Source organism: Mesocricetus auratus, unplaced genomic scaffold (genome assembly GCF_017639785.1).
Source record: "Mesocricetus auratus isolate SY011 unplaced genomic scaffold, BCM_Maur_2.0 Super-Scaffold_100022, whole genome shotgun sequence".
Classification (NCBI taxonomy): Eukaryota; Metazoa; Chordata; class Mammalia; order Rodentia; family Cricetidae; genus Mesocricetus; species Mesocricetus auratus.
This window is the reverse complement of record NW_024429203.1, coordinates 7,366,648-7,393,777: the sequence shown is the minus strand read 5'-3', so window position 1 is coordinate 7,393,777 and position 27,130 is coordinate 7,366,648. Positions and strand designations below refer to the sequence as shown.

Sequence of the window (27,130 nt, the reverse complement as noted above, 5' to 3'; positions counted from 1 at the left end):
GTGGTGGAGAGCATGACAGCTGACATCCCATGGCTGAGAACTTATATCTTAAGATGAAACACAACCACAAGGCATAGAAGTTAACTAGGAGTGCCATGACTTTTAAAACCCCAAAGCCCAGCCCCAGAAATACACACCCTCCAGCAAGGCCATACCTCCTAGTCCTTCCCATATAGTTCCACCAACAGGGAAATAAGTATTCAAGTTACATGAGCTTATGGGAGCCATTCACAATCAACCTTCCACATAGAACAAATGAACTTAGCATATATGTAATATTTGCATATTATATGACATATATTTATTATATATGTATACATCACCTTTATTGATTTGACTATATTGAACTAGAATAGAACAAACCTGGTTGGGCTGTCTGATATCCCTATTGGGTTGTTGCATTTGGTTTGCCAAAGTTTTATTGAGAGTTTTTAACTATGTTTATAGAGAAAAACAACAGCAACAAAAGAGGTCATTTTGTTACATCCTTGTCTAATGTAGTAGGTATCAGACTGTTTAACTAGTTTTATGTCAACTTGACACAAGTAAGAATTGTCTGAGAAGACTCTTCAAGAAGGGTCCCCATTCCAGGTTTCATCCTAAGCAGACAGCAGAACTTGGCAACTTTGGTCATGTTGTTCTGGCATTAGATTCATGAAGGAAACATGAGGAAAGGGGTTATGGAATCATTCTCTGTGGTTAAAAAAGCTGCTAAGGCCAGACATATGTCAAGGATGTCCCTGCATGGAGGCCTAGAGAGGCCATTAAGTGAAGCTGTGGAGGTAGCCTAGATTTCATTAGAGACTCCAAGGTGTTGGAGATGCCAGAGCCATGGGATACCTGACAAGGAGAGCTGCTTACAGAGAGTGGAACAACCCAAGAGAAAGATGTATGTTGCAATCAACAAAGTTGAAAGGAATGTAGATCTGAAGAGCTCTTTGATATCAGACATGGAGTTGCAGAGTTTGGAGTTTGCCCTGCTAGATTTTGGTCTTGAGTTTTGGTTCAGTATTTCCTCACCACACCCTCTTTTCTCCCTTTTGGAATGGGAATATGTATTTTTGTGACGTTGTATGTTCAAACATGTAATTTGGGTTTTGCTTTTATTGGAGGTTACAATTAAGAGCCTGCCTTGAGTTTCAGAAGAAATCTTGGACTTTGAAATAGTGTTGAGACGTTGGAAGTTCCACTAAATGAATTTTGTTTTATGATATCACTACAAGCCAATGGAGAGCCAGAGAATGGAATGTGGTGGGTTTGAATAAACCCCCAAAGGCTCATATACTTGGATATTTGATTGCCAGTTGGTAGAACTGTTTGGGATAGATTAGGAGGTGTGACTTGGAGGTTTCAAAAGCCCACAGAACATGTTCAAGCCTCTCTGTGGGTATAGGAGAGAAGCAGAAAATGGACAAGACTCTATTTCTGACAGAGTGTGCAGGTAGATTGGAAATGGGGACACAAAAGGCTGTGGAGGATGGAGAACCTGTGAAAGCTGGAAGATGGGGAATAATTGTTTTGTCACCTCTTCTTACTACTCCCACACACACACTCAGGAGCACTTTGTGACAGGAAGACAGGTGCTCTGTGATGCGGGCCTGGGCCCAGCTGCCAATTCCCAGAGAGAACGCTCAGTGTTCAGTTGCTTAAGAGCAACAGGGCAATTCAGATGGAGATGCCATTCACCACCACCATGAGCACCTTCCCATCCATCTCATCCTCCTGATCCTGTGGCTTTTCCTGCATCCATGCCAGATCCCAGCAGGATGAGGACCTTACAAAGCACACCTCTGCCAGGTTTGCCTTCTCCCATCTTAACTACCCCAGTCCTTAACCACTCAAACAGACCTACCTCAACCACCTCAGGCCTTGACCACTCAAACAGACCTATCTCAGACCCTTCCCGGTACCAGGTAGCTGCCAAAACCTAGTACCACTCCAACTTGACACATGGTGAGTCCTTGCAAGAGCATCTCTCTCTCTCTCTCTCTCTCTCTCTCTCTCTCTCTCTCTCTCTCTCTCTCTCTCTCTCTCTCTCTCTCTCTCTCAGCCCCCAGGAGGCTTTATTCTGGACAGGCCCCACATACAGGCAGATAGAGACTGGGGATTTCCCTTTCATCAACCCTGATATACAGGAAATGCTTGAACTTCAGATTGGCAAGAGGGTCATAATAAAAGTTTGGAAAGGGAATGGAAAAGAAAGATCTGACCACGCCTTGGGCTGTATGGGCAATATGCTGCAATTCTGGAGCAGAAGGCAGGCCACCATCCACCTCATGCCCCTTTTGGAGCAGAAAGTGAAAATGAGAGCAGTTTTTAGGTCATCAGCAGTTATTTTGCCACAAGGTCTTAGGAAGTATGTACAGTAGAAATGTAGTCAGCTTTTCTGGGACATCCCCTTTCTCCACAGTGAATCCCTAGTGTTTACTGTCAATATGGCAGGATCTCCACTTACTCACTGGACTCTCTACTTATATCCCAATACAAGTTCGGACTAATATACCTCCACAGCTCTTTTCTCCAAAGCCCTTGCTTCATCACTTGGTCAAATCTCAACCATTGACTCCATAGTTTTCCTGGTCCCAATTTCCACCAGTGGCTGGGATCCAAACCCAGGCCAGTGACCTATCGTCTCTCCTGAAACTACCAGGTCATTCACCTCCAAGTAGGGATTATGGAACTTCTTGCCCTACAGCTTCAAGATCCCAATTTACTATCACACCTGCTGTTCCACACATAGAATGCCACCTTTTGAAGAAGCATGCAGAAAGCAGGAGTAATTTACCATCCATGGTTAAAAAGTCACAGGAAGCCTTTAATCAACTCACTTCTAACAGTTGGGTCTCCCAGGGCCAGGGATCTGTAGTCCAACTCCTGAGGGATTCCATTATCCCCAAGCTCCAGAAGCAGCTGTAACAACACTTTAAAAAGAGGTTCACACAACACTGGGGCCAATGGCGACACAAGGTCCAGCTATCACTGGACCTGATAAAGACTCAGGAAGAACTCCCAGGGATGGGTCAGGCAGAAATTAATGACAGGGCTTCATGTTCCTCAGCACTGGCAGATGAAAGCAGCCAGCACCCACAGAGTGTCTCATCAAACAGTCCTGAGATATTCCAACTATGGAGGGACCCATGCAAGGATCTGAAAAACTTGTCTGGGAAGAGCTCTGAAAGATCTGTACAGGAGACCAGAAGATTCCCTAGGCTATCTCTCAAGGCTATCTCTGAGACAAGTAGACACTAGCCACATGAGACAACCAAGACGTGACCTATGAATTGTTACTCTGGTGGGACCAGGAAAGAAGCAGCTTGCAGGCAACCTGAAAAACTACTTAAGCAGCAAGTGGGGGCATACCAATGACAGTAAGGTGCCTGTGCGCATTTGTCATCGAATACATATGGACCATGAGTTGGTCCCTCAGGAAAACTTAAAGACAAATATGGAAACTTGGGGGGAAAACCTTGAATCATTAAACCACCTGCAAGAAAACTTCTAATGGGCCTTCCTTCCTAGATTCCAGCACTCAGAAGGTGCCATAGACACATCTTATAAGATGCCCGGTGAGGCACAGATGGAGCCTGTCCCTCAGAGGTCTAAGACCATACATGTTTTCAACATGAGTAAGACTACAGCTTTGCCCTTTCCACAGCCCTCCAATGCCTCTTCCTCCTTTGGGGACTCTAGAGATGACTGTATTGTCAAAATGACCAGTGTCCTGTAGAACCTTTTCAGAAAGCCATAGAAGAGAAAGAGGTGAAAATAACTTCCACTGTGGAATCTCTTTCCACACAGAACCCTTCTTCTGCCCTCCAGCTCCAATTCCTGAGAGAGATGCCACCTAGTGACAATTGTGAGCCCACAATTGTCAAGGAGTACAATATGACCTCTATGTCCACCCCACGTTGTCTCATAGGCAGAGCCTGGCACAGTGATATGGTTCTTGAATCTTGGACAGGCATCCCAGAACCAAATCCAGGCCTAGTCAAGGGTGTGTATGAGTCACAGGAGGGTAAGGGTGTGGCTGTGAGATATCTACCAAGGGATATCAGTTTGAGAGATCAGTGTGGCATCCCAGCCACCAAGAAGAAGGGATACAAGGGAGATAGAGGAGACAGATGAAGAAGAATCCTGTGACTGGGCACTCATCATAGAAGCTGAGGAGCTGCCAAACTCCCAAACCAACAATGAACATCTAAGGGATTCAGAATCCCTGGAGACCAGTGAAAGTCTATCCCCCTTCTAGAACTATTTCCAAGGATCCAGAAGACTCTGATTGACCCCTGGTATTGTCCTGTGGAACTACACCATTGGAATATTCTTTCAGGATTGTGCCCAAGGATCTGCTTGCTGCACATATCCTGATTTGCAGGGACTCCCAGTCCAGCTTCAAGACTGTGTCTACTACAAGGAAGTCAACCTCCCAGGACAGGTACCTTTTCTTGACAAGAGAAGGGAATGTCCCACAAGATTTCCAAACCCTAAGAACCATGGATTAGACATATCTTTGGTCCAGCTGACAAAAAAAGAGGACTACAGAAGTCCCAGGCAGGACACACAGCTTTCAGGGACGAGGTCTGTCCATGCGTACAGGTCAAATACTAACAGACATAATTCTTTCCCAGTTACAGGGAAGAAGTTGGGGACAGGATAAAAGCTTTATGATTTCGATTTTGGCCCCTAAAGGCAAAGTGCACGTCTTATCATCCATGACCCAAAGCAGAGTATTCATGCCTCGACAGGTCACTGGAGCACAGGACCTCATGGCCTCTGTTGGATGGATTCTAGAGGAGAAATTTGGGGTTCACCATAGGTGAGCTCCCTCAAAGAAAAATTTGCATCAAGAACCACCCCAAGCTCCAGTGAGTAGGCATGTCTGCCACCACAGGATTCCTGCTGCAGAATCAGAGATAGTGCAAGGAAACCCTAGCTGTGTTCACCAAGTCAACCCCAAAGTACACAGCCAACCTTCCACAGACAAATGGATGTACTATAACAAGCAGACTCAAGTGTCCAAAGAACCTGTGTCTGAGGCAGCCCCTATCAGTACAGGATACAGGCACCACACATTCCAGGGACCCCATCCATGCTCTAGGCACTGCCTCTGCAGAAGCGTACTATCTGGAAAAGCACTTTTTTTTCAAATTTCCCCATAAAAAATTGAAAGTAATTAAACTCCCCCCTGCCCAAAGAACTCTGTGGTGATATTTTGTTTATGTTCTATCAAAGCTTGCCAGAAGATCAGAGGGCAGAGCTAGCCACTAGCTAACCATAGAGATCCGGAGGTCTATACAGACAGGAAGTGATATGGCTGAGCAGAAAGATGAATATAAGATGGGAAGAGACAGCTCAGGCACTTTTCAGCTGAGAAGTTGAGAACATAAGGTGTGGTTATGGTTTGTTCCTTTGTCTCTTCATTCTTTTCAGCATTTACCCCTATATCTGCGTCCTGGCTTTTAATATTATGACCTACTAGAACTTAACATTACCAGGGACCAGCACCCCAAAGATGAAGCAACCCACCATGGGCTGGACCACCCCACATTGATCACTAAATGAGAAAATGCCTTATGGCTGGATCTCAAGGAGGCATTTCCTCAGCTGAAGTTCCTTCCTCTCTGATAACTCTAGCTTGTGTCAAGTTGACACACAAAACCAGGCAGCACAACTGACCCCTTGTCAAATTGTCACACAAATACATCACTATTAAGCCACAACCCTTCCTTTCTTATTCATCCCCAAGATCTCACATGAAAATCATGAATAATGTTAAAAAGTCCCACAGTCTTTACAAATTCAGTCTTTACAAATTTCAGCCTCTTTAAAATACCTAGTCTCTTTCAGGTTCAAGTCTTTCATTTGTGTGCTCCTTTAAAAATCAAAATTTAATACCTTATTCAAGAGAGAAGAACCAGAGCACCATCACAATCTGAACCAAGCAAAACCAAAATCCAGCAGTATAAATAACTATGTCCAGTATCTGGGATCCTGCAAAGAGCTTGGGTCACTTTTCCAGCACTGCCCACTGCAACACACAAAACTCGTCTTCCAGGCTGCGGCTGGCTATACACCACTGATGCTGCTATTCTTGGTAGTCTTCCCACAATACTGGTATCTCCAAAGCACTGGGGTAGTTTTGTATGTCAACTTGCCTCCAAGATCCTGCTGAGTTTGAGTTCCTGTCCTGATTTCCTCCAGTGAGGGACAACACTGCTGAAGTACAAGCCAGATAAACCCTCCCCTCCCCAACTTGCTTTTTGGTCATGGTGCTTCATCACAGCAATAGAAACGCTAACGCAAATTGGTACCAACCTAGTGGGGTATTGCTGTGACAGACTTTATCATGTTTTGGGAAGGACTGTAGAACAACACTGGAACTTTAGCCTAGAAGAGCCATTGAGTGTTCATAGCTCAGTGGGATTTTCTTTGAGAGTTTGGAAGATAAGAATGTTAAGAACAGTGCAGAAGAGGGAGGCTTGGCTTGCAAAGTTTCAGAGTGAAGTTTAAAGACTCCGTCATGGCCATTAGTTATTTTGAATTCTGGTTAGCTGGGGCAGAAGGAAGAATCAGCTGTGATTCGCAAGATAACCAGAACTACTAAAGCAAAATTTTCCTTTGCTGGGATACTTGATGCTGGTTGGCTGGAGCTAAGAAATTAGTGGTAATTAAAAAGAGACCAGCATCACTAAGGTGAAATCTTCTGGAAAGTGTTTCCCGAGGAGGCTGTGCTCCAGTGGTGCCCAAGGTTGTACCACTTGTGTTGGCAGCCAGACTTGGTAATGTGTAAGAGTCACCCAGATACCCAGATGGTACTGGTTTTGAAGCATGAGGGGTTATGGAGAGCAGCTGAAGCTTCTTGATAGTGTGAGAGGCCACGAGAGGTGCAGTCTCACTGGCAGTTCAAGGCCCAGGACTGAAGGGGTCATGCAAAGAAGCTTAGACCTATGAGAAGCTATTGGTGAAATTGCAGTCCAGTTTCAGCAGAAGATCCCAGTGTTTTGGAGACACCAATACCGTGGGATGACCACCACGTATAACAGTAGCAGTGGAGCCGAGCCAATCAGAGCCTTGAAGACAAGCTGTGTGTGCTGGAGAGGGCAGAGCCAGAGACGTGACCCAAGCCCTTTGGAGGAGTTAGAAAATCATGAGTTGTTCCCAGATATTGGACGCTTACAATTTTATTTTGATTGTGACTGTGCCCTGATTTTTCCCTCTTGAAATAAAGTATTTTACTGGAGTCCACAGTTGAGAGACTTGAATTTTAAAAGACTTCTGATTTTTAAAGAGATTGTTTTAAAGGAACTGAAATTTTAATGTGTTTGAATTTATAAAGACTGCAGGATCATGGGGATGAATTAGAAAGGAAGGGTTGTTGTGACTTAATAGTGATGTGCTTAGGCCAGGTGGTGGTGACACATGCCTTTAATCCCAGCACTTGGAAGGCAGAGGCAGGCAGATCTCTGTGAGTTCGAGATCAGCCTGGTCTACAAAGACCTAGTTCCAGGACAGCCTCCAAAGCCACAAACAAACCCTGTCTCAAAAACAACAACAAAGCAAAACAAAACAAAAAAAATAGTGATGTATTTGTGTGTCAAGTGGACAAGGAGTCAGTTGTACTGCCTGGTTTTGTGTGTCAACTTGCCACAAGCTAGAGTCATCAGAGGAAGGAGCCTCAGCTGAGAAATGCCTCCTTGAGATCCAGCTACAAGGCATTTTTTCATTTAGTGATGATCAACTGGGGAGGGACCAGCCCATGGTAGCTGGTTCCATCTGTAGACTGCTGGTCCTGGGTTCTATAAGAGAGCAGGTTGAGCAAGCCATGGGAAGCAAACCAGTAAGTATCTTCCCTCCACGACTTCTGCATCAGCTCCTACCTCCAGGATCCTGCCCAGTGTGAGTTCCTGTCCTGACTTCCTCCAGTGATATACAACAAGGCTAAGGTGTAAGTCAAAGAAACCCTTTCCTCCCCAACTTGCTCTTTGTTCATAGTGTTTTATAGCAGCAACAGGAACCCTAACTAAGACAGGTAGGGTTGGGGAAGACTTGTTATCCCTGCTTTTATTGAGCTGATTTTTTTGTATCTGCTAAAGTTGTTTATACCCTTTTAATTCAGTTTGAAAGGTCACAACATACATCTAGGAATTTATCCATTTCTAGATTTTCAGGCTTTGTTTTTTCAAATACACTTTCAAAGTATTTCCTAATGATTTTCTGGATTTCATTGGGATCTATATTAACTTCCCCCTTTCATCTGATTTTATTAATGTGAGTTCTCTTTTTTGGTTAATTTGGATAACTTCTGCCACTCTTTTTTTTCTAAAACTCCTAGCTTGACTAATTTTATATATGTTCTTTTAGTCTGTATTTCCTGAAGTTTCAGCCATGACCTTTATTAATTTTTTTGTCATATATTCCTTTTGTGTTTGTTTTTTGCTATTAAAGTGAATGATTAGGCTATTTACTTTATTTAAACTTCTGATTTTTTGCATAATCATTTGTAGCTGTTAGCTTAGGGTCTAGAAGCAATATTTGTAGTCTAGAGATTCTGGTAGGCTGTATTTTCATGTTCATTGCATTCTAGGAATTTTAACATTTCCTATGTGTTTCGATGATCCACTGAAATGCAGTTTTGTACGTTTCTTTCCTATTGATTTCTAGTTTCATTTGCATTTTGATAACACAAAAATTATTTTTGATTTCTTTATATTTTGTGTGATTTGATTCCTGGACTTAGAACTTAGAGAAGGCTTCATTCATCCCCTGATGAGAAGAATGTATGCTATCTTCTTGAATAGACTATTATACGTACATACATATGTGTGTGTGTAGAGAGTATAATACATACATACATACATACATACATACATACATACATATATGTTGGGCCTAAAAAGGCTCTAAGGTGAGGCTCAGTGTAACCTCCTGAGCTTGGCTATAGTTTGGTGACCTGTCTTTTACCTGTAACCCCACATGGGAGTGACTCAACAAGACCTGATGTAAGGTTGTCCCCTGCCTAGCTACCTGCCAGCATGGTGGAATACTATTAGCCCTTACTCCTCAGGTCACCTTACCCCATCCTAAGATTCCCATCCCCTACCTCAGCCCTATATAAGTTCCTACTGTTGCAATAAAACCAAGATCCTGCTTCAACAAGTCTTCCAACTCAGTGGCTCAGAATGTTTCTCCCCAGTAACTAGGAGGCAGGTCCGGGTTGCCGACACTTGCCATCTCGCTCAGCCCCCGGAAGAGGTCAGCTGGACCAGCTCTCCACAGCCCTACCTGCTGGAGGACCATATATATATATATATATATATATAGAGAGAGAGAGAGAGAGAGAGAGAGAGTATAACCCGTATAATACATCAATATATTTAAGCTCAAAAATCACATTTCATCTCAATTGATGCAGAAATGCCATTAGACAGGGATCAACATTGCTTCACGGAAAAAAGTCCTGAGGAAACCAGGAATTGAAGGAACATGCCTCAACATAACAAGAGCTATACACTATAAACTGATTGCCCTGATAAACAACAGGGAAGTTAAAAAATTGAGAAATTTTTTTATAAAACGCTGCAAGTCTAGGGTATCTATTATAACATTCTTATTAAAAATATAACTTAAAGTCTTAGCTAGAGCAATAAGACAAGAAAAATAAAGGGGATATAAGTAGGAAAAGAAATTTTATTTCAATTCACAAATAACATGATCCTATACTTAAAATACTTCCCCAAAGATTCTTACCCCACTTTCAAGAAATAGCAGGACATATAATCAACATACAAAAGGAGGTTTAGGCAGGAGGACTGTGAGTTCAAGACCAGCCTGGACTATGTAATAAATTTGAAGTTAGTCTGTATAACATAGCAAGGTTCTGTCTCAAACAAACCAAAATCCCTATTTTTCATCTATTGTGTGCATATGTGGTATGTGTATGTACATGTGTACATAGGTGTGCATGTGTTTGTGTGAGTGCTACAGTGTGCATATTAAGGTCAGAGGACAATCTTAGCTGTTGGTCTTACCTTCCACCTTGTCTGAGACAGTCTGTTTTCTCTTCCCCTACATATGCCAAGCTAGTTGAACCATGAACTTCTGGAGATTCTTATGTCTCTGCCTCCCCTCTTCCCATAAGAGGACTGGTATTATGGATGTTTTGCCTCCTACACCCAGCCCTTGTATAGGTTCTGGGACTTTCAACTCAAGTCCTTATGTTGCATGACAAGCACTTTACTTACAAAACCACCTCCCTACTCCAATACAGAACTTTTAGTGATAGCTATATCATGCTCTAGAATTAATCTAGAAAATAAAAATCATAAAGATAGGTGATAAACCATTGAACCAGACTTTAGTGACACGCACCTGTCATCACAGTATTTAGGAACTGTGAAGCAGAGGTCTGGGCTGGGCTACATAATGAGGCCTGGCCTCAAAGTGTGTGTGTGTGTGTGTGTGTAAAAGAATAAGTTCACATTTTTCTGAAAAGATATGCCATTTTAAAGCTAAAGTAATAATACAAAAACATTTAAGTTTGACTCCTTAACTCCTTACTTTCCATTGTATTTAGTTTGTCCATCCATCCAGAAGTGGTTACGAGGTACCTTTAACTCTGATGCCACAAAGAGCTATAAGGACAGCACTTTCACAGATAATGGGCAATTGTTTCTCTAGAGTTCACACTTACAACTCCTACAAATGCACCAGAATGTTTTCAGGCAACTGTTCTGTTACAATGCATGACTTTTTCTACTACTTATGCCAGGAACTGGATTTAGTTTATATAACTTCAAATTTCTTGGTAAACCAATATGCAGTTGTTTTCATTTCCAGTTCCATAATTATGTGTTGCAAAGATTGATGGTCTCTTTATTCAGATTGTTAGCTATTTGGGTTTCCCCTTCTGTGAATTACTATTAATATCCTTTGCTCATTTTTCCACTAGATTTCCTAATATTTTTCTCTTGATGACTTGTAAAAATTCTTTGAGTGTATTATATATTAATCTCTTGTCAATTCCTCTTTTTATTTTGCAAATATCTTCTATCAATCTGTTACCCATCTGTCAAATTTGTCTATAGTTTCCTTCACTAATAAAAACTCCTTAATTTTTATGTGACCACAGGTCTAGGTTTCTTATACTAAGTATTATAAGAAATGGCCATAGAGGGAAGGTGACCACTACAGATGTTCCTTGACTTATACTGGAGATATACCCCAATGAGCCCACCACACTGGAAAGATCTTCAGTCAATAATGCTTTGCAACTGCTGATGCAGTGGTCCACAGTGAGATGCTTGTTTCTCCTGCGCCCTTTCTTCCATAATGCTCTGCCTCACCACAGACCCACAGCTCTGGAACCAAAAAAAAAAAACAAACAAAGACTGAAACCACTGAACAATAAGTAGAAAACAGTGGGAATAAAATAACTATCTGATGGGGGAATTGTTGGCTTTGTCAGAGTTCAGCTAAGTCATCCAACTTCTCATTTTACAAGTAGATACAACAGTATCTCCTGATGGCATTGAGAAACGAATTGTCCAGTCAGTTAAAGGAAGTAATACCCAATCTAGAACTAACTACTACTTCTCTCTCTGGAAATATTAGAAAAGGGTGGACTTTGGGGACTTTCTATGGAGGAGCAGTATGATTTGTAGACACCCCCTCCCAGGTAATACTACACTAAACGCAGCTTCTGCCTGAGTGGAGATCAGTAGTCTGTGATAGTAAACATCTTAAAGATCAATAAGATGTGGGCTAAGAATGCTACCTATAGTTATGAGACAACTCAGGTTCTATAGGATAGTGTTAAGGTGATTCTGAACTTCCTCAACATGTACGTAAAGATGTTGGGACAAGAAAATCAAGAAACTTACCAAGGGCAGAATAAAGGCAGGCCAAGACACAGCCATCACAGGTAACTGTGTGTAGGAGATAGTTAGCTTTACAGACTAGTAGCCCATGTTTCAGACAGCCTGTACACTCCCTGTACAAAATCCTGAAAAGTACATAGACCTGCTTTCCTGTTTGATTTCTAACTTCCCAAAAGGTCATAATTTAAGAGGACCATGAATGAAAACCATAGAAATAACAGAGGCCCCACCATCCTTATTCATCCTCTGGCCCTGAGTAAGCTTCAGGATGACTCTATCCAGTGGGTCCTACCCATCATGGGGATAGCCAGCTGCCCTGCCATTGCTGGACCCACATGGGCCAAGCACTGAAAACGTTTCATGGACACTGCCAGAAAGGCTCTCATAAGCCAGCATAGAATCGTGATCATGTACACATGTCCCCCAAATTGCATTGTGTCCTGCCTGAGGCTCTGAGGAATAGGCTCCACCAATGGATACCACTCAAAAAGGCCAAGAGGAATCCAGTAATGCATGTGCTCCCTGAAGAGTGGGAAAGGTACCCTTGGTGGTACTGGTAGTATGACTGAATATCCAGCATTTGGCTTTTGAAACTCAAGGGGAAATGAAATAAGCTCCAATTCCCTTATGGACCTGTACCAACTATGGCAGAAGCTTTACCTAAGTCTCGTTCCTCTATACACTATAACTTCTATTTGGGACCCCATGACATTACTATAAGAAATTATCCAGGGTTAAATAACCAGGATGGAAAGGTACAGAAACTCTTTTAACAAAAATTATTCTCCTAAGGATTAAGTTCCATTGCTGTCTTAAGAGAGCTCAGGATCAAACACCTCCTGTGATGACTCCCTTGTTAATGGAGCTAACTCAGAAGAGGGTTTGAGTCACAGAAGCATCCCCCAAACCTAAAAAAACCTAACATTAAATCCTGGTGAAATTCTAACAGCCCCTATTAGCCAAAAATTCAAGTGTAAACAGGAAATCCATTGTTCAGAATAGGATTTATACCTTTCAACATAATCATAGCCAATATTACAGGACTTCCTCCATCATTGTACACATCTATGAGAACGGTCAAATTCAGAACTCTCAAAGCTGAAGAGAGTGGAACAACAAGAAATCTCCCACCTCTCTCTCTCCCTCCCTTCTCCCTCCCCCTCCCTCCAACCATGTATGTGTGTCCATGTACATGTACAGAAGGCAAAGGAGAATAGCAAGTGTTCTGCTCTATCATTCTTTGCCTAAATTTCTTGACACGGGTCTCTTTATTTGAATTCATGTTTTCATAGCAAGCACTTGTGGTTTTTTACATAAAAGAATTTAAAACTGTATGTAGCCCAAACTCAAAGACAAAAAATGCCATTTAATGGAGAATTTGATTATATAAACCATGGTGTGTCCAGGAAATGAAATGTTAGCACTAAAAAATGAGCTGTCAGTGATGGTGCATGCCTATAATCCCAGCATATAGGAGGCAGAGGTAGGCAGATCTCTATAAGGCTGAGACCAGATTGGTCTACAGAACAAGTTCTGGAACAGCCAGGTCTACACAGAGAAACCCTGTCTTCAGGACACCGATAAAAAATTTTTAAAACACAAATGAGCTATGAAGCCATGAAAAACTGAGGAGGAATTGGGATAATGAGTGGACTTTGCCACATAGTGGATGAGAGGAGGCAAAGGGCCAAAGCTTCAGTTACAACTAAACAGTTTTCAGACTTGCAACAAGAGCTGATCTCTTCCATGATTTTAGAATGTAATCAGTGGTGTATTGAAATGTGGCTAAGAATGTGGAACATATACTCCAAGCAAATGAACCCAAGGAGGAAGCTGCCATACCCATTTTTATATCTAACAGAATAGATTTAAAACCAAAACTAATCAAACGTGATAGGAAGGACACTACATACTCATAGAAGGAAAAATGCACCACTGTGACATTTCAGTTCTTAATATCTATGCCCCAAGCACAAGGGCATCCAAGTTTATGAAACACTACTACAGCTTTAATCACAGATTGACCCTCATACTCTGAGAGTGGAAGAATTCAATACCTCTCTCTCACCAAAGACAGATCATCAAGGCAAAAACTAAACAGAAAAGATGGAACTAACATGTTATAAAGCAAATGAACCTAACAAATATTTATAGAACATATCATCCAAACACAAAATAGACCCTCTTTTCTGCAGCTCATAGAACTTTCTTCAAAATTAACCACATACTTGGACACAAAGTCTCACCACATACAAGAAAATTGAAATAACTCCCTGCATCCTAGAAGGCCACCACGAATTATGGCTGGATATAAACAACAAACAACAAAAGGCTTAAAAACTCAAGGAAACTGAAAAATTCTCTACTAAATATAAAATGGGTCAAGACAAGAATAAGAAAGAAATTAGGCTTTCTAGGACTCATTGAACACAATGAAAGCGATTCTAAGAGGAAAGTTCATAGCACTAAATGCCTACATTAAAAAACTGGGAAGATCTCATACTAGCAACTTAACAACACACCTGAAATCTCTAGAACAAAAAACTAATTACACCCAAGAAGATGGCAAGAAATAATAAAACTCAGGACTGAAATCAATAAAATGGAAAAAACAATACAAAGAATAATTTAAAGAGTTCTTAGAGAAAATTAACAAGATAGACAAACCCTTATCCAAACTAAGAGAGATGATATACAACTAACTAAAAGGCAGAGAGATATCAAAATTAACAAATCAGAAATGAAAAGGGGGCATAACATCTGACAGCAAAGAAATCTAGAAAACCATATGGGTATACATTAAAAGCTTATACTCCAGCAAATTGGAAAATCTAAAATGAAAGGATAATATTCTCAATAGGCACCATGTAACAAAGTTAAATCTCAATGAGATAAGCAATGTAAACAGACCTATAACCCCTAGTTAAATTAAAGCAGTCATTAAAAGTTAACTGAAAATGACAATTTATGCTGGAGAGGATGTGGTGAAAGGGGGACACTCCTCTATTGCTGGTGGGAGTGCCAACTGGTTCAGCCACTTTGGAAATCAGTATGGAGATTCCTCAGAAAAATGGGAATAAACCTACCACAAGACCCAGCAATTCCACTCTTAGGCATATATCCAAAAGATGCCCATTCATACAACAAAGATGTCTGTTCCACTATGTTCATAGCAGCTTTATTTGTAATAGCCAGAACTTGGAAGCAACCTAGATGTCCCTCAACCGAAGAGTGGATAGAGAAAATGTGGTACATTTACACAATGGAGTACTATTCAGCAGAAAAAAACAATGGAATCATGAGATTCGTAGGCAAATGGATGACACTAGAAGAAACCATCCTGAGTGAGGTAACCCAGTCACAAAAAGAGAAACATGGCATGTACTCTCTCATATATGGATTTTAGACATAGATCTGGGGAGTGCCAGCCTACAATCCTATGGCCAGAGAGTCTGGGAAACAGAAACTTCATTTAGTGGCTGATCGAAGAAGAGGCAGACTCCCTTGGTTAAGTACTGAGCTGAACTCAAGAAAGCCAGTAACAGAGAGGGAGGACTGATGATCAAAGGGATTAAGACTGGGCTGGTTTAACCCCCAGAAACAGCTGACCAGACAAAGGTTAACTCTTGAATCCCAGGCATCAGCCTGGGAATCCAGCATGGGACTGATCAAGACCCCCTGAATCTGGGTGTCAGTGAGGAGGCCTAGGGAATCTATTGAGCCTTGGGCAGCAGATCAGTACCCATCCCAAGTATACACACGGACTTTGGACTCCCATAGAACAATGTGAGGTGCACTCCCACCCTGAACTCTTGGGGAAGGGTCTAGGCCCTGCCCTATATGAAATGACAGACTATGGACACCCCCATGGAGGGCCTCACCCTCCCTCCCTGGGGGAATGAAGGGATAATGGGGGGGGAGGGCATGGGAGGAGGGGAGGGAAAGGGAGAGGGACCTGGAACTGACTTGTGAAGCAACCTTGTTTCTTATCTAAATTTAAACTGGAAAATAAAATAAAAATAAAAAAGTTAACTGAAAAAAAATCCAGGGCCAGATAGTTTTAGAGCAAAATTCTACCAGATTTTCAAATAAGAGTTAATGCCAATACGCTTCAAATTATTCCACAAAATACAAACAGAAGAAACATTGTCCAGTTCATTTTATGAGGACACAATTACCCTAATTACCAATCCACACAAGGACCCAACAAAGAAAGAGAATTATAGACCAATTTCCCTTATGAACACAAATGCAAGAATACTCAATAAAAAAAACCTGCAAACCAAATCTAAGAATGCATCCAAAAGGTCATCTACCATTGTCAAGTAGGCTTTGTCCCAGAGATGCAGAAATTGTTCAATGTACAAAATAAATAAATATAATCCATCATATAAACCAACTGAAAGACAAAAATCACATAATCGTCTCATTAGATGAAGACAAAGCCTTTGGCAAAATCAAACACCTCTTCAAAATAAAAGTCCTGGAAATCTGGTGGTGGAGAGACCACTTTAAATGTCCATTCCTGATAATGAACTTGATGTCTACCCTATATGCCATCCTAGAACCTTCATCCAGTGACCGATGGAAGCAGAGGCAAACACCCACAGTTAAACACTGAACTGAACCCATGGAATCCAGTGACAGAAAGAAAGGAGCGATGAGCAAATTGGCAAAGAATGGGCTGGCAAAACCAGCAGAGACAGCTGATTGGACAAGGGGGAGCTCTTGGACCCCAGACCGACAGCTAGGAAGCCAGCATGGGACTGATCCAGACCCTCTGATTGTGAGAGTCAGTGAGGAAGCCTGGCCAACCTATGGGGCCCTGGGCAATAGATCAGTGTTTATCCCTCGAATACTAACAGACATCATGTGTCCATAACACAAAGAGGGATGCTCTCTCAGCCTGATCTCTTAGAGGAGTGCCTGGACCCTTCCCTGAGGGAAATGACAGACTCTGGATATTCCCTATGTGGAAGGAAGTGGGGATAGGGTGGGAGGCTGGGGGAGATGATGGGGGGGGTGGGAGGAGGGGAGGGAGAGGTAACTGGGATTGACATGTGAAGCAAGCTATTTAAAATTAAAGTAAAAAAAGCTAAAAAAAAAAGTCCTGGAAAGAACAGGGATATAAGGAACATACCTAAACATAATAAAGACAATTTTCAACAAGCCTTTAGCCAACATTAACTTAGATTGAGAGAAATTCAAAGCAATTCCACTAAAATCAGGAACAAGAGAAGGTTGTCCACTCTCTATATATCTATTCTATATAGCACTGAAAGTCTTAGCTAGAGCAATGAGACAACTGAAGGAGACCAAAATGATACAAATAGGAAAGAATCTTTAGATACAAATGACAAAGAAAGAAATGAAAATGCCTTTCATAATAGCCTCAAATAATATATCTTGGTGTAACTAACAAAGAAAGTGAAAGACTTATATGATAAAAACTTCAAGTTTTTGAAGAAAAATTGGGGAAGATATCAGAAGATGGAAAGATCCCCCATGTTCCTGGATCAGTGGGATTAACAGTCTACCAAAAGCAACCTATAGATTCAGTTCAATCCATATCAAAATTCCAACACAATTCTTCACAGAGATTGAAAGGACAATTTTTAGCTTGGGAAAGAAGCAGGATAGCTAAAGTAAAACTTAACAATAATAGAACTCCTGGGGCCCTCACCATTCCTGATTTCAAGTTGTACTGCACAGCTAGAGTAATAAAAACAGCATGGTATTGGTGCAAAAACAGACATGTTGAACAATGGAATTGAATCGATGGCCCAGACATATATCCACATATCTATGAACACTTGATTTTTGATAAGCTAGCAACAGCATCTTCAACAAATGGTGCTGGTCTAAATGGATGTCTGAATGTAGAAGAATGCAAATAGATGCATATTTATCATCATACATAAGAGTCATGTCCAAGTGGATCAAAGACCTCAACATAAAACCAGGTACACTGAAAATAGAACAGAAAATATGGGAAAGTCTTAAACTTATTGGCACAGGAGATAATTTTATGTACAGAACACTGATAGCACAGGCGTTAAGATCAACAATAAACAGGACCTCAGGAAACTGAAAAAGTTTCTGTAAGGCAAAGGGCACTGTCATATGGACAAAGCAGCAGCCTACAGAATGGAAAAAAATATATATTTGGTTTTTGGAGACAGGGTTTCTCTGTATTGTTTTGGAAGCTGTCCTGGAACTCGCTCTGTAGACCAGGCTGGCCATGAACTCACAGAGATCGGCCTGCCTCTGCCTCCCTAGTGCTGGGATTAAAGGCGTACGCCACCAACGCCCAGCCGGGAAAATATTTTTATCAACTCAACATCTAGTAGAGCTCTAATAATCAAAATATTAAAAACCCAGGAAACCATGTATCAAAAAAACAAATAGTCCAGTTTACAAATGGGATACAGTTCTAAACATAATTTTCAATAGAGGAATCTCAGATGATTAAAAAACACTTAAAGAAATGTTCAAGATCTTTACTCACCAGGTCGATACTAATCAAAATGACACTAAGATATCTGTCAGAATGGCTAAGATCAAAAATACAAGTGATAGATCATGCTGGAAAAGATGTGGAATAAGGGGAACACTCCTCCACTGCTGATGGTGGTGCAAACTTGTACAGCCACTGTGGAAATCAATATGGCAGTTCCTCACAAAGTTGGAAATCAGTGTACCTCAAGATCTAGCTGTACCACTCTTGGGTATATATCCAAAAGATGCTCCATCCTACCACAAGGACACTTGCTTAACCATGTTCATTGCTGCTTTGTTCATGATAACCAGAAACTAGAAACAACCTAGATGCCCCTCAACAACAACAACAACAAAAATGACAAAGACAATGTGGTACATTTCTACAGTGCAGTACTACTAAAAAGCTCTTAAAAATGACATCATGAAATTTGCTGGCAAATGGGCAGAACTGGAAAAAATCATGCTGAGTGAGGTAACTCAGACCCAGAAAGATAAATATGGTATATATTCACTGTTATGTAGATATTAGCCTTAAATAGACGATAAACAGCCTACAATATGTAGACTCTGAGAGGGTAGGTGTAGAGGAAGGGACTAGAAAGAACACACGGATCTCCCTGGGAGACGAAAACAGAATAGATTTTTGGGCAGACTAGGGCGAGACAGGAGGTTCGAGTTGGGAGGGTGAGAAGTTAAGGGAAGGAATGTAGAGAAAGACAATCGGAATTGAGGGGTTTTGAGGGATTGCATGGAAACCTAATGCAATAGAAATATCTTAAAATATACCAAGGCAATTCTAATAAGATTGCCTAATAATAGGGGAGACAAGAGTCCCGACTAGCTGCCTCTTGTCAACAAATAAGGCTTCCAGTACTGAGACTGGGTTGTATTCTATAGAGGTGTTGGCTAAGGGGAACCCATGGAAATTCTCAAACAACCCAAGCTGTTGCCAAGACAATGAGTTGCTTTCCACAAATTGGCAGCCATGCCCCATTGCTAAGGACAACATCCACATAACTCACTAAACATGGAGAAATGGAGCTGTTGCCTTCACCGTATGTTCCAGTGTCTTTGGTGCAGGAAGGTACTCTACAGGATACCAAAAGAGATATGTAAACACCAACTCAGTCTCAAAACCTTTGACCTATGGGCAACAGTGACACAGAACTTGTGGGAGTAGCCAGCCAACGTCTGATTTGACATTTAAGGCTCATTCCACAAGACAGAACTTATATCTGGCACTGCTTAAGTAACCAAGAACCAGACACTAGATAGCCGAGAGACCTAGGGTAAAACCAAACACTACTGGTCCATAAAAAAAGGACAAGAAGGGATGGGGAGGATAAGATGACTCTTAATGATATTCTGCTATACTCGTACATCAGTGCCTTGTTCAGTCATCATCAGAGAAGCTTCTTCCTGTAGCAGATGGGAACAGATGCAGAGACTCACAGCCACATATTATGCAGAGAGAGAGAGTCCTTGGAACGCACAGCTCTAAATAGGATGTGCCCATCAAATCCATCCCCTCAGAGCTCAGGAAGAGGAGGTGGAAAGAGCGCAAGAGCCAGAGGGACTCGAGGACAGCAGGAGAGCGAGGCGCCCTGAATCAACAGAGCAAGGCTCATACAAGACTGAAGCAGCAAACACAGGGCTGATCCTAGTCTACGGCTGGTCCTCTGAGTATACATCATCGCTTGTCGCATTTCGAGGGCACTCCTGAATGTGTAAGCGAGGAGTTCTGTGGTTCTGGTCCCTGCTGTTGCAGCTCTTTTCCTTCCATTGTGGGTGTCGGGTCCAGTCCTGATGGGGCAGTTTTCCCTTCCTCTTACATTTTGTTTTGTCATGTTTGGTTGTTAGAAGTCTGTTCTCTTTACATGAAAGACAGAAAGGAGGTGGATCTGGAGGGGAGGGGAGTGGAGAGGAACTGGCGGGAGTAAGGGGAGGGGAAAACTGTAAACACTGTATATTGTATGAGAAAATAATATTTTTTAATTTAAAAAATTAAGGGAAAAATGTGGAAAGACTGTGATCTGCATGCTTCCCACTGAGAAAGGTCTTTATCTCTTATGGTGTTTGTCAAACTTTCCTGATATTAAATATTTTAATAATTTAGTTTATAATATCCACTACAAAAATGCACTGTATACACCCAACTTAACTAAATATTTAAGGGATGCTTTTTATATTCTACTTACGTAAGAAAAGATTTAAGATGATTTTAAATGAGATGACTGTCTGAGAGCCAATGGCTCCACATAATTATGGGAGGATGCAGAAAAAGAATTAATCAAGTTTAAAGGACCCTCTGACATTAATCTTCAGTTATTACATTTGCCACATAACTGATCTTGGTTCTTCAACCGAAGCCAATGTGGATAAGGATAGAGTGATACACATCCTATCTGAGAAGCCAGTCAGACCTTATAGACTCCACTTGGACAAATCCCAGGCTAGAAATAAACTCTACATTCTTAAATGTTTAAAATCATCCAAAGAAGAGAAACTAATTGTGATTTTATTAAATGTACATAATGTCAAGTTTTAGGGTTCATAAAAAATTATATTAGAATACAGTCACGTCAACCCACTTTCTCTTGCCTGTGGTGCTTTGGTATGACTACAGCCTGAGTAGCTGAGACCCTGTGTGATCTCCAAAGTTCAAGGACTTTCTGCCACTTTATAGGGACAGTGTGTTGATCTGCCACAGGACATCTTTCTGTGTTAGCACCTTATTTGGGGTGGGGTTGGATCAAGGTTGGCATTAAAACCCATATTCACATTCACTGAAGACACTGAAGACTCTAAGCAGCTATTTTTAACCTGTAAATGCTGCAAGCACTCCTCAGTGTTCACACTGCCTTCTCATCCTACAATGTTCAACTCTCCGGTGTCTTTTTAACACAGGTGGGACTTATCTCTTAGGAAGAGCATAAGCAACCATCAGCTCTATTACTGCACTTTCCTCAATTATCCACCATCAGAGGGACTCCCAGCAGGGCCCTGGGTGAGCACCCCAGGCACCTCCACATGCCTTATGGGGATGGCACAGCACTGAAAACTCTCCTGCCGTGAATAGCTCTAGAACAGGGACCTAGGACTTCAGCGTTTCTGATGAAACTCAGAAGGTCCCTCCACTGGTAAGTACGTATACACAGAATTTAGGAGTTCAGAAGTATCACACAGGCCCTCCTCAACCTATAGGTGTCCATCCATCTGAGGTTTAAAAGCCCTGCTCTATAGGACTGCTAATCTACAGTTTTCTGAGCCAGGGTCTCCTGATTTTATGGCATATTAGAAAAATAGGGGGCAGCACATAGTAAAGAGGAAGATCCCTCTGCTCAACAGTCACAATCACCTGTCACTCCTCTACTTTTGGCTTCTGTCCTGCCCTTGTGGGTCACACACACAACACACGGGGGGGGGGTGCATCCAAAGAACTCATATGGCTAAATATGGATAAAGATACTAGTTACAAACTATGTTATAAGCTGATGAAGAAGATTATGAATTTTGAGTCAACAGGTGAAAAGCTGTGAGTGTTTGATGATTCCAGTGAGTCTTAAGCTGGCTTCTTGTCTGGAAGGACCAAGAAAGAGCTCCCAAATTTACATATAGAGTCCTGTCTGAGGCACACTGAAAGGGCAGACAAGATGTACTCACCTGTGTGTGCTCATAGGCATATACATACCGTGATTTATTTTTATTTAGTCTATTTGTTTCCATTCTTATTTTTGTGGGATACATAAGCATTGTCCACATTTTGGGGTACTATGTGGTCATTTAATACATGTACACAATGTATTAACAGAATAAATATGTTCTATCCCCACATAGTCATTTCTAAACAAGACTCTCAGATAACTCTTTCCAGAGTAAATTTGTACACATACTATGATGGCTGCTCTTGGTTGTCAACTTGAATGTATCTGAAATTAACTAAAAGCCAAGCTACTGGCCACACCTGTGAGAGATTTTTTTTCTTGATTGAATCATTTGAGGTGGAAAGTCCCACCCTAAATCCTGATCTTTAGAGGTGGAGACACCCCCTTAAGTCTGGGTTATATATTTTGGTAGCAGCTTATATGAAGGACTCTGGCAAATCCATTCCTTCACTGGTATTAGATTCTACTTCTTCAGGATTCCAACATATACTGAGACAACCAGCTTCATGAACTTGAACAACTACTGGATTCTTGAACTTTCTTTCAGAAAATAGTTATCAGTGGACTAGCTGGACCACAGCCTGTAAGCCACTCTAATAAATCCTCCTTTTATAAATACAGATTCATTCTATCAGCTCTGTGTCTCTAGAGAGCCCTGACATATGCACAAGGTTGCCATTGATGATTACAAACCTGTAAACCAACATCCCTTCAAAATATTCCAAAAATCCTCAAATGTTATCAAAATTTTACCAAACAGAATCCAATGATACAAAAAATTGATAATTCCATACCATAATTCAGAGGGATTTATCATCAGAATCCAAGGCTCATCTAATATTTGAAAATCAGCAAAATGCACTGTAGTATCAAGAATCAGAAGTTTTGAAAATGTGTAGACAAAAAGCAGCGAGCAAGATTTAACCCCATTAATGAGGAAAAATCACACACACACACGCACACACCCAAAAAATCCAGAAATTAGAACAGGGCTTCAACTTGATGAAGCAATGTAAGAAAAATTCTAACAATACACTCCACGACACACACACACACACACACACACACACACACACACACAATATCTTTCACTGAAGATCATTTAGAAGACAAGAGTCTTACCTCTCAACCATTAGTGCAAGCTGGCACAAAGCTGCCCAGTAAGTTATGCCTGCCTGGCAGCCTGGTATACCATGTGTGCACTGCTGTCTCAATTCAGGCCTCACTGGTACCCTGTGTCAGGCATCAGTGCACCTCCCTCTCAGTGAAAGATGGGGAGTCAAACAGGAGAGGACAGAGTGTCAAGGCAACAGGTGTTGCGGGTGGATCAAATAAAAGAGGCCAGCTCTGCAGCCCTGGGAGCAGTTGTTAGCTTGGCCAATTAGGGCAATGGGATGGGTATGGCATCGCTGCCCCAAAGTACTGATCAATGGGTTTTAGAATCTCAGGAGGGCCAGGAGAGGTGGGTTCACGAGAGTATGAGTCAAAATGTTTCTAATAAAGCATCAACCTTCAGCGCTGTGTGGAGAACCAGGCCGAAGTGATGAGAGGAGCGCCCCCTCCACCCCTGCACAGAAATGCCTGCCAATATTTTCTCATTTAGATCTGGACTCCAATCTGGGATCAGTCTTGTAGTTGGATCACCCATGAAGAGAAATTCTAAAGCAGTTAGGAAAAACATGTTTCAATTTGGGCGCAATTTGCAGCTGGGAATGGGGAACCAATGTGAGACCAGGGCCCATCCTGTCCAGCCGGCTGTGCTTTCAGTCCTTATGCTTTGGTATTCTGGGTTGGGGCTGTACTGGAAAGACAGCTGTCTTATACAGGCTGCAGTTCAATGCAGTTCAATGAATTTGTAAATACCATGCCTTCCAAGGGGTTTAACATGGAGAAATCTTAGGAAGCTCTGGGCAATGCTAAAACAGTCAGTTTTCAACTTCTGGGTTACAGGAAATCAAGAGTAACGAGCCACTGTGTAAGTCATTTACCAGATGAATAGACGGCATTGTGTCTGTGATGGACTCTGTTGATGTTGAGAGGGGGGAAGTAAAAACAGGACTCCGTAGAATGCCTAAGGTAACAGAAAACCAAGGACTCCCTGTGCTTATAGTTGCTAACAAAAACGAATTGAGGATTTTGCACTAAGACAATCAGTCAGTAATGGGTGCATCGGCTTCTTGGTTTTTGCAGTCCACCTGTGCAATTGTGGGAGATGAACTAAAGGGAGGACTAGAGAAACTGCATGATACGATACTTTAAGATGTTGAACCGCAGAAAAAGACACAGAGCAGAACCTGTTAGGTCAGTACGGAAGTCTTTCTCTGGCATAACCCTGACAAATAGAAGTATATTTACAGCCGGGCAGTGGTGGCACACGCCTTCAGCCCCAGCACTCAGGAGGCAGAGACGAAGGTAGGTGGATCCCTATAAGTTCAAAGACAGCCTGGTCTACAGAGTGGGTTCAAGGACAGTCGCCAGCGCTGTTGCACAGAGAAACCCTGTCTCAAGCTCCTCCTCCAAAAAGATATTCTAAACTATATAACGTTATAGTCCGGGTTTATTTTTCTATTGCTATGAAAAACACCACAAACAAAACACCTTCAGGAGAAAAGAGTTTATTTGGCTTTTATTTCCACATCACAGTCCATCATGAAGACAAAGCAGGAACCATGGTAGGTGAATGCTAGAGGTGAACTACTAGCATTATTTTGCTAAATAGGCACAGTATTAACTTACTCTCTAGATTACTGTCTCGGTACTCATAGATTAGAACAGCTCTCAGACCTCATCAGAGCAGTTTCTTTATGCAGCCAATTGTGGTTAGCACATAAATTCACAACTAGTCAAAAGTGCAGAAAATAAATGTTTGTGGAGTGGTCAGAAACAAATAGGACATCTATATCACTGACAGACAGATAGACAGACAGACAGACACACATACACACACACACACCAGACGCATACACATATGCACACACTCATAAACACCCCAAGGCTAGAGAACCATCGTGAAAGGGGGTAGAAAGGCTGTGAGGGTGAGATGTTGAAGGCTATTGACTTGAAACAGTGTATTATTGGCAAGACAGGACTACTGTACTTACCTATATAAGAACTATACAATATCAAGCCAGTCAACATTGCAGCAATAAGGGGAGGAGGTATTCACTAGCCCGCTACCCCTCACTGAGGAGATATCTATAGTTGATGGCTTCTATAAGGTTGGGGACAGTCACTTTTCTTTAAAGGCATGCCCCCGACCCCTGTACGTCAACCACATGCCAATAGATGGCTCTACACACATGAGTATATGGGCAGCACACACTAGACTCTAGGTTATTACAAAAACAGAAGGAAGATACAAAATTGGGGTGCGGAGGGGAGTAAGGAACTTTTCTGAGAGAAGTTAGGGGGAATGATGAAGGTTGAATGTGATCAAAATACATTGTATGCATTTATGAAATTCTCTAAGAATAATCATCCTAATCTGAACATTATACGAGGTAAAAAGAATCAAAATGTCAAACAACACATGTTGGTAAGTTGTAAAGAAATTGAAAAGTTCATATGGCATGGATGCTGTTGTCTAATGATGTACATATCTGAGAAATTATTTAGCAGTTCCTCAAAAATACAGGGTTACCAAAACTTACTTAGGATAACCATATAACCAGGAACTTTTCCTTTCTGTATATACTCCAGAGAATTGAGAACTTAATTATACACAAGAATCTGCACAAGATATTCAATGATAAGAAAGTGTGGAAGCAATTTAAACACCCATCAGTTGGTGAATGGGTGACCAGAACGTGGCAAGTTCATACAATGGTTAATTATTTGACCATAAAGAGGGATGATAATCTGATTCATGCTCCACTGTGGATGAATTAAAAGATGACACTAGGCAGAAGTCAGCCACAAAGGCCACAGGCTACATGACTACATACAAAATAATACCCAGAGCAGGAGACTCCACTGGGACAAAAAGAAAAGACGGTGCTTTCCAGAAGCCTAGGAAAAGGGAACTATTGTAGGATTGTTAATGAATATGGAAGTTTTATTAATGGTAATAAAATTAGATAGTGCTGATGAATGTACAATGTGTGGTGAATGTACTCATAAAAATACCTGAATTATAGATTTAAGCTGAATTGTTATGCTCTGTGAATCATACCTCAGTAGAATTATCCTACACACACACACACACACACACACACACACACACACACACACACACACACACACACAGTATGTGCAGGCATGGCTTTCTGGCTTCAGCAGAGGAAATTCTTGTCTAGCCAGCCTTACACAGCATGTTAGAATTGTAGTGGTTCCCAGTGCTTAGGGCTGACAAAGATGAAATGGGGACATTCCATAAAGGGAAAGATACTGTGAATAGCAACAGTGATTTTAAAATGGAAAGCCCAAGTGTGTGCAAACGGAGGAACTGGTACTGCCTGCCCCACATTACACTCTGCAGCCACACCTCCCCAGAGGGAGCACCTGCACTGTGAGGCCTCATTTAAATAGATGCTCATGAATGACTATGGAACTCTAGCCTATGTTCAACCTCCATCTATGGTTTACAGAATATTCCTTCTGTTCATTGGTGTATTGATTTTCAAAAAGATTCTTGGTGTTTCTGTTCCGATCCTGCAGAATCCTAGGTTCTGGAAATTTTGAGTTGTGTGTCACCACAGGCAGGGAGATGGAGCTCCTACATGAGCGGTGGAAAGAGCAGACAAGGATGCCAGCATGGAGTCCTGCTGCTGGAAGCTATGGACTTGACGATGTAGTAAATTAAATCGCTTTTCCTCCTGGCTTGCTAGGGAAAAACCTGGGCCATTTTCCAACTCTTTATTCCCTTTTTCCTGTTACTCTCAATGTGATAATTTCTCAAAAACATATAGACACACAGGCTAACAACAACAACAAAAACTATCTAGAAAGCTCTTCCTCTAATCTAGACCCATCAGATCCTGGCCCAGAAGACTCAGGTTTCCTGTGAGCAGAACCTCAAATGTGACAGCACACAGCATGTTACAGCACTCATGACATGTATGTCTACTTATAAAGTCTGGCCTCCTGTGT

General features: G+C 41.6%; 1 long non-coding RNA gene across 1 annotated transcript; it reads left to right on the top strand.

Annotated features, from left to right (window-relative positions):
* Positions 1 to 1,655: 1,655 nt before the first annotated feature.
* On the top strand, positions 1,656 to 26,877 carry LOC121133502. The gene is made up of 4 exons (XR_005870360.1): positions 1,656 to 1,797; positions 21,285 to 21,517; positions 24,233 to 24,343; positions 26,699 to 26,877. It is a non-coding gene; the product is annotated as an uncharacterized LOC121133502 (long non-coding RNA).
* Positions 26,878 to 27,130: the final 253 nt, after the last annotated feature.